The following is a 9,611-nucleotide window of genomic DNA, read 5'->3' as shown; positions in this document are numbered from 1 at the left end:
GGCGGCCCCGCCGCGGCCAATCAGAGACACGCTCCGCGCGCCCGGGGGCGGGACTACGCCGCCGCTCGAGGGCGCCGTGCGGGCACAGCCGACCGCTAGGGGGCGCCGGGAGGAGCAGCGCGGGGCCCGGGCGTGCGGGGCGCGCGAGGGTCCCACAGAATCCCTCAGGATGGCACAGGATCCCACAGAGGTACTTTGGGAATGCACTTCAGAGACACAGTGTGGGCTTTGTACGGACACATCTGTGCTGTATACCGGCACTGCTGGGTAACGTCCTGTGCTCCGCAGCGCAAGGGAGACAAGGAGCTGCGGGAGCGGGTCTGCAGAGAGCACACCGATGATTTGGGATCAGGAGCATCTCTCGTACGAGGAGAGACTGCGGGAGCTGGGCTTGTGTAGTTCGGAGAAGACTGAGAGGGGATCTCGTTAATGCATACAAATATCTCAAAGTCGGGTGCCAAGAGAATGGTGCCAGATTATTTTCAGTAGGTAGTACGAGGGGTAATAGCCATAAACTACAACACAAGAAATTCCACCTCAACCTGAGGAAGAACTTTACACTGAGAGTAACAGAGCACTGGAACAGGCTGCCCAGAAAGGTTGTGCAGTCTCCTGCTCAGGAGACATTCCAAACCCACCTGGATGCGTTCCTGTGTAACATACTGGAGATGACCCTGCTTTGATAGGGGGATTGGAGTGACTGGTCTCCAGAGATCACTTCTATCCCTAACTATTTTATGATTCTGTGATTCTGTACATATATGCTTCACAAATTAAAAAAAAAATTGGATTCAAAGTCCAATTTTTGCAGCACAGAGGAGGATCTGGTTCTGGACAATGTTGGTGTCTGGTGCAAAATTTGCTTTTCTCAACTGAGATTGCACATGGCTTGCTACAGGCTTAGGATGTGGCATTTATTGTGTTTCTGTGATAATAGAGAGAAAACCTCTAAAAAGAACGTAAATTCTGTCACAACCGAGTCTGTTACCTGGAAGCCTCATGCAGAAAAAAAATTCACAGAAGGCTTGTAAGCACTTTAAAAAAAAAAGGAAAAAAAAAGAGGGGGAGAGAGAGAGAGAGGAGAGAGAGGAAAGGTGATAGAAAAAACAGTTCAATTTGTAATTTTATGTACAAAAACAATGTATCAGAGTCTGGGTGGCCCTTTGTCCCTTTGTACACAGCGCTGGCAATATGATGCACAGGCTGCTAGTTGTTTTGTCTGCAAGACTCAGAAGAAGAAAGACCATAAGAAACTGATGGGAAATTAGATTAAAGCCATTAAATTTTTTTAAGGAAGTGGTGGTATTGATTTGTGGAGGTGCATTAAAAGACCTAACTGTGTGAAAATGCTAAATTAAAAGGAAGTGGGGGAAAGAAGAAAAGAGAACATTTTCAAGAAATGTCAGTGGAATGGAGGATTTATTTGAAGAGAGTGGCATACTTAGAATCAAAAATAATATACTTGTAGGATGGCTCTGCCAAGCCAGAAAAATATAATTTGAAACTTGTGGGAGCTAATTGATAGTCATGGTGGGCTGTGTAAATCATAGCACGTGTAAATAAGGTATAATTGGGAACAGTTCTGTGCTGGAGGAAGCACAGAGATGATAACCAGACTGACCTTCCCCCTTCAATCACTGGCGTTTTCAGGGCAGGCAGGAAGCAGTGCAGTCAGCACTGATGGGCTTGCAAACCACAGGGCAGTGGGTGCAGTAATGCATCTGTGTGTGTCAAGCACAGCCTGTTCTCACCCCCCTCCCAGCTCTGAATTAGGCCAAGGTCCTGGGACAGGGTCCAAGAGAGGAGTATTGGTCAAGCAGGCCAGAAGGGAACAGAAATTACTTTTGCAGATGGACCATGGCAGAAGATGAATCCTTGCGTGGAACCGAAAGGCACACTGATGGGGATTTTAGACACTGCCTGTCAGACCACCAGGCATCTTCTTTATATAAAAATATCCTACTCCTATGGCAAATGATATTTCCGAAATCTACCTTAGAGTAACCAGGTGAAGTCATCTATGAATTAAGCAGAGAAATTAATTGTTAAAGAAAATTTTACAGGAGTTATACTTCTCTAAGTGTCCTGATGCCAGTTTTCTCTTCCATATCTCATTATACATACATCTTCAAGAGTATTTATATTTTAAGAAGGCCATTCTCATGATATAAGTGGTCTTAAGGACATCTGACTATGTGACTGCCTCCTGACTGCTGTTCTGTGAATTTCACACTTTCATACTGCCTTGTGGAGGAAGCACTTGCTTGGCAGTAGCTGGCTCTGGGGGCACTGAGAGCCAGCGTGGCATGGCCCCAGCCTGCACTTCCCTACTGCAGTTATTGTCTGGCTCCCAGAATGATCCTAAGCCCTGCTTTCCAGAAGTAAAAAGCAAATATTTTGACCCAGTGTACCAGAAGCACCATGAAAAATAAGAGATACCAATCCATGCTTTAAGGTTTCAACTTCAATCATTCATAGCTAGTCCATCTGTCATGGGCACATTGCCAGCAACCATTTAATTTGTCTTATTTCCCCCTCTCTTTGGCCCCATGCCCATGAGGAAGAAGGGTTTTGATGTCAGGCTGGGATCTTTGGGGTGTCACAAACACAATGCATTCCAGTGAAAAGAGCAAGTCAGTCTTCATGCTTGTTCAGTTTTGCAGTTTCCCTCCTCAAAACACTCTGGTTTTGAAAGCTGTGAATGGAGAATGGCATTAAGTGAAATAATAGTGTTGCGATTACTTAGTTCTCACCTCAGGGTATTCTTGTCCTCACAGCTGTTCACAGTAGACAGCAGCAGGGGTTTGTCACATACACAAGGGACTAACTTGCTACCCACCTTGCAGATGCCTTTGGTTTTGTGTGGAGCAGTTGTCCCTTCAGTGTCTGGGTCACAGCTCTGTAGCACTGTGTCTCATACACCAGTGCTTTACTGTTGCATTCACATCACTCATTCTAGATTGAAGAATTTATATTAATTTTGTGTACAAATGGTAATACCATAAGGAAAAAGTCACAGGTCACTAGATGGTTCTTGACAGTGGTTGGTATGAACCAGCTGAAGGGTTTTCAAGATTGTGATTGATAATATTTTGGAAGTCAGATTCTGACTTCAGCAAAAGATGTGGTTGTAAAGTGCTGTATTCAGTTTCAGCCCTTCACTTCCTTATCCCTATGGCACAAAGTGCAGAGGTTTCTTCATCTTCAAGGCAGACTATGCTCAGCAATACAGCAAAGTGAAAACTAATCTAATCCACATCTCAGTTGCTAGCTTTGGCACTAGAAGACATATATATGCATTAATACAGTGATTTCTTCAAATTCTTTATCCCACTTTTGTTCATGCAACGTTTGGCATCCCCAGCATAATGATACTTCTGTCAGGCCCCAAGCTAACTCAGAAAAATCTGTGTTATGTTTTGCAAGGTGGACAAGCACTCCAGCTGCTCTGTGTTATGTCTGCAATCTGTGTCTTCCCTAAACTGGCACCCAGTTGCCTACACCGACCTGGTTGAGAGTCAGGTCAGGAAGGCAATATAGGATATTATATCAAGCTGCTTTCCAAAAAGGGCAGCTAGAGCAAATGGCAAGCGGAGCAGACAGATGCGTAACGCATTTGTGCAGCTGCCTGCCTGTGAGGTAGCTAAGGCTAAATTATGCAATAAATTGAAACACCTGTTCAAGCATTGCCTGAATCCTAGGTCTTCCCTGAGGTACCTTAATTACTGGGCAACAAGGGAGGGATGGCAAACTGCTGTTAACTGCTGCCAAACTTGCCTTAGTAAAGCTCCTTCCTGGTTGCCAGTACTTGCCCACACCTCTGGCAACCCCAGTGGTATCACAGATACCACCACTGATGCTACATGCAATCACTGAAACTTGCTCTTAACCATGAATATTTATGTATTTTCATATAAATCAGAAGAGCTTTTTGAGGGCAGAGATACCTGTGCTGGAAATGTCTGTTGTCAGGGACTCAGACACTGGGAAGAGACCCCTGAATTGGCTGGCTGTCCAGGGATGCAAACCTGTACCCCTGGGCCAGGGCCAGGATGAGGGCTCAAGGAACCTTCTCACCTTGACTAAGCCTGAGCAGTGTCTGTGTGTGCTGCATCACAAAATACCCCTCTCTCCCTGAAGAGAGCAAGCACCATGTGCCTTAGACACACCCTCAGGTTGGGGAGATCGTAAGCATGAGGTAGTTGCATATATACACTTAGTCTTCTAAACTGTGTTTGCTCACATTAGGTGACATCAATGATCTAGATGTTCAACTTCTGGTCTAAAACCTCAGCCCTTCATAGGGAAGGGCACTCTGGACAAGCCAGATGGCAAAGTTTCTTCCTTTAACTGGAAACTCTTCTTTCTGTCATCCTCACAATAAAATTCTGGGAGCTGAATCATTAGTTGTTATATAAGCAAACAGACTTGTGCAGATTGGTGTTAAAATTGAGAGAAATTATGAGATGGCTGGAGATATGAGTCGGCAGGATCTGAAAAGTTTTGGCATGTTTGCTGACCCCCTGCAAGCTGTGAGCTTTCCTTGTCCCTTGGCACTTAACTCACAGCTGACAGCAGAAACTGTCTGCAGTCTGCCTGTGGACACAGGCTGAGACAGAGGTCTCAGGAGGGGTCTCTTTTCTTATGAGGAAAGAAGCATTTCTGCCTATTCACCCTGGGGTGTAAGGATGACATTTTGTTTCCAGGGGAGTCAGGGTTTTGTACCAAGTATCCATAATAGTATTTGGCTCTCTAATTTTTTCTGTATTATGAAAACAGGGAAATAAGAAGATAATGATCTAAGTTTGTTTACAATATGTAAAAAGTTTTACAGATAATATTAATTTTATAGCTATTAAATTATACATTTGTACAGCTGTATGCCTGTATGTATAGTTTTTCATATAATAGAAATAATCTATAGATTAACTTCCCTAAAATATACGCAGTAGTTTAGTAATGGAAATATGCTACAGGACACAGATGCTATTCCACATGACACAAGGATTCTAACAGGCATAAATAATTCAATTTTAAAGGAATTCAGAGGTTTTATACATTCTAATTAACCTACAGCTTTCCACATTATTTTGGCATTTAATGTGCAAGCTGCAAATTTCCTTTCCTCTCTCCATTGCCCTGGTGTTATTTCAAGACGTTGAAAGTACATTGACAGAGATTGCAATTTTCAGAGGTTCAACATTTATATTTTCAAAATCAGTGGCAGTAGTGCACCTAGCTTTTAAGGCAGTATTTGCCAAACTTGTGAAAGTTGAATTTCTCTTCCAGAAAACAAAATTTTCTCTCTCTGCTGGCAATCCCTGGCATGCATCCCCTGCGTGTTTAAATTCATATACCCTAAGACATTCCTGTTAGCCAGTGCATTGCCTCTTTAGTATGGTGTTCTGGTAGAAACTGTCCTAGGCTCCATAGCAGATCTTGGGCGGTAAGAATTGTACATTTTCAAGGTAAGATTTAAACATAGCAAAATCATCTACCAGAGTAAATTTCACTACCAAAGCAACATTTGCAAAATTCGAGATAGTTTCAGATTCACGAGAACAGTGGTTTAAAGCTGACAATTGTCTAAGATGGAGATTTTAAAAAAAGGCACAAAACAATAGCTTAGCTTTACAAATTAGTTGGCTTAGCTCATGGGACTTTAACTGTGCCATTATTTGGTAAAGCCAGGTGTGTTCATTTTGCTAGTCATGCTGGGATTGAACAGTGCTCTGCTATAGTGTGATCTATCAGAGACATGTTTGGAATGTACTGTGATTTTGTTTACAGTTGATTGGTTTGCCTAATACTTATGCTCTGTTAAACTTCAGGTTATGCCCTTCTGACACCAGAAGCCTCCAGCGTCCCTCAGTCTGTACTCATTCTGGTGTATTATAGATGTGAAACAGACTGCTCACAGTCTCCCTTGCTGCCCTTTTTTGAAACTACACAAATTATTCTGCTGTTATTTTCCTTTCTTAGCTCCTAGGCCAAGGAAAAGATGGGCCCAACAGTGTTGATAAACAGAATTTTAGCTATTGATTTCATAAGATTTCCACAGTGGGTGGAATAAAAAATACATTACATCCTCTGCTTTCCAAGTATAAAACAGATATTTCACCTACAATGAAACCTACTAGGCTAATCCTGATACTTGGAAGTATGCATATTCAACTCCCAGGCATTTGCACAGACCACTCTACTAATTATAATTGCAGAGAAAAACAACAGAGCTGATCAGCTAGAGAGCACTCTGGGTGAACAGAATGTTCTAAAGGCTCCAGGGAGTTCAAAAAAGTTGGAAGTAAACATCCATGTGGTAAAGCTACTTTTCCTCAAATAGATGGCAGTAGAAAGGGGTGCCCAGGGGTAATTGGATGAATACTCCATTTATCTTAAGCCCCAGCCAGCACAATCAGAGAGAGCAAACAAAACAGAGTATGAGTGCTAGGCAACCGTCTGGATTGCAGCACGCCACATGCTGCAGCTCTCACAGAAGCTGCCGAGTGGCTGGTAGCAGGTGGGTAGTATTTCAGTCCTTGGCTTCAGATGCAAGTGCTGTAAGCATCCCTACATTCCAGTCAGCTGCAGCTGTAACTGTCACTGGAAGTCTGCAGAGGCATTGAGCTGTTCAGACTAGCCATGACCTTTTACATTGCCATATATATCCTGAAACCATTCTGTCTGTCAGAAAGAATCCCATCCCCTATGGTCTCTGGCCACGTGGGTGTGTGTGTGAGTATGCATGCACGCTGTCACATGCTTACATGCTTTGGAAAGTTCTGCTCTCATTTTCTGCCTTCTAACCATTTCCATGAGCAGCTGGTCAGAGTCAAGCACATGGCCTTTTAGTAGAAGAGTTCTCTGGAGGTAGCTTCCTACTAAATCATGACTAGGGACTCTTTTGTTTGTCTATCTCTGATTGCTGGCTCTAGCTTGACCCTGAAGAAAGACAGGACATGGACTAACAGAAAAAGTATTTCCAAATCTGGCTTAAGTCTACATTAGGAGACAGAGGGTTGCTGGTTTTTTTTTTTAATTACATAGGGTTCAGCTACTGAGTTTCTCAGTTCTTTCCTCAGAGGTGTCTCTGCCTGTCTGGTGATTTTCTGATAAGACCAGTCTCATTTCAGCAGTAGTTCTTCTCTTTGTGGAGCTGCTGTTGATCCTGGCCATTCTCTTGGCATTGTCCCACATCCTCCTATCCAGACAACCAGCCTGCTTGAGGAAAGTCCACAAGCTCTTATCACTTGCCTTTGGCAATAGGTTTCACATTTCTGCGTTAGTCTACAAGAGACATTCATGTAACCAATTCCTTCCTTATCTAGGCTGCCAGTTCCACTGCTGGAGGATATAAGCATCTGTTCCATCTTCTTCTGCAAGCTGGATGCATTTTACTGGAGCTTCTTGCAAGCATGCCTCAGAAGATTCAGTCAGAGCAGAGTGGAGAAGTGCTTAGCTTTTAATGCTAACTGTGCTGACCTCATTAAAGTTGTTCTTCACAGATTTCCTTATCTTATTTAAGAATAATAAATCTCTGGAATATATGCCACTAGTACTTTGGGTACCCCTGAACTCTGGCTATCAGCCAGGGAGTGCAGGCAGACCATCCCCAGCACTGAAATCTGAGGAGAAGCTGCCTTATCTCTGCTTTGGGTTTTGCTTCTTTTCCTCCCATTTAGTGGTTACACCAAATGAGATTGATGGTTTTCTGAGACGGAAGAGTGGCTGTTTTTACTTTTCCCTTTCTCTAAGGGATAAATACAACATGGGGCAAGGTGGCAGCTGCAAGACTTCACATTTTCCAGACGTCAATTTGATAGAGGAACATGTAAAATGAAAGCCAGAAGTTTTGCGATAGGATTGTACTTTTAAGAGAAAAAAAAAATTTAAAAATGGCTTATTCTAGTTGATATGTCTCAGCACTTTTGCAGAAATCCTTATAGGCCTTCAGGCAGAACAAAGAAAAATTTAAAATCACAAATATTCATCTGCAAAGAAAGCCAAATAAACCTGTATGCATATGGAGTGTGTTAGCTCTGCTTTCCATTGTACAATGCCTACTGCCTACAAGACTTTTAAATAAAATACGAGTAGCCTTCTATGACACAAAGATCATTGTCTTAATTTAAAAGCTGAGCATAGCAAAGCATGGAGACATCTCTGAACACCTAAGCTTCTTTGGGGAGAGGGGGCTGAGGCTAATGCCAGAAAGCATTTTTCCAGTGTGGTACGTTGCTTGCCCAGCCCTTTTGGCCTCACCACTACCTTTTCTCATCTGTCTGAGCACTTTGGATTTGCAGCCATTAATAAAATGCTTATTTTAGCCATTAATAAAAATATTTAGCCATTATAAAATTATAAAATATTTAGACATTAATAAAATACTAATAAAAGCCATTAATAAGCTGCTTCAAACACTGCTGTTAAACCAGGTGACCACCATGCCTTGCCTCTGCCACGCAGGCCAGTGTCCTTTCACTCAAGTCCACATGATGCTCAGCATCCCCGAGGTCTCTCCCCATCTCTGACCCTTTGTTCACTCCCACCAAGATACAAAGGGGACAGGTGTTATCAAGGTAGAATTTGGAACCTCTAGAGAGAGGAGACAATGCAGGGGCTGCTGGTTGCAGAGTACTCTGAGATGCAGGAAAGGGTCTCCTTTGCAAATGCAATAGTCATGGCAACAGTTCTCTTCAGCTTTTCCAGCAGAGCAGTAATTCAGCTTTAGACATAATTCCAGATATTTGATTTGTAGTCAAAACTCTGGAACTCTTTTTCTTTTACCATTCCAAATGCAAGGGGCGTTGCTCAGCTTACTTTTCCAGCACTAGCATCAATGACTGCAAGAGCAGGATCAGGTCACAGCTGGATGAAATGCTCATTTCTTAGACTTCTCGCATAGAAGGATACAATTTTCCACCCTTTGCCAGAGTATCCCTGCATACCCTTTTGAGTGCTGCATTCTGCTGCAGTGCTCAGGAAACTCTGCACGTAGCATGACGGCAGCTGCCTGGGAGAGGTACAGCAGAGCTGCAGTCTGCAGTGACTACAGCCTCAGACAAGTAACAGGAGCTTCATTTGGCTGGAGTTGCAGCAGTCAGCAGGTCAGCACACCGAGCGTCCTGGTAAGTGTGGCAGGTAGATGAGCAGTGGTAAGCTGTGACAAGGAACACACCTCAGCATTTAAATGAGATGGTAATTTTCATTTGCAGGCTCTTAGTGTTCAAGATAGCTGTCTGTGTGGTTCTTGAAGGCACTATGCAGCGATATGAGCGTACAGTAACACTTGTGGGAACACTTTTTTCTGAACTAGCTATTGAAAGAGAATAACATTGAAGTGTAAATGACCTGAGGACTTTAACTGTAAAAGATTGGCTAAGAGCTACACAGTAGGATACTACCTGCAAGTATGGACCTCTCACCAGAAAAGCAACTGGTACCTTCTGGGATCATACAGAAGGAATGATTTTATAGAGGTGGAAGAAATATCTAGCAACAGCAATGCAACAGGTCAGGAGCCCAAGAACAGGAGTCTCTGGGTTGCTGAGGTTTGGTCCAAGCCTGTTTTTTCCTTTTGTAAACATTTGTCTGCATAAGATTTCAGGACA

This window comes from Motacilla alba, chromosome Z (assembly GCF_015832195.1).
Source record: "Motacilla alba alba isolate MOTALB_02 chromosome Z, Motacilla_alba_V1.0_pri, whole genome shotgun sequence".
NCBI lineage: Eukaryota > Metazoa > Chordata > Aves > Passeriformes > Motacillidae > Motacilla > Motacilla alba.
Note: the sequence above shows the minus strand (reverse complement) of the source record.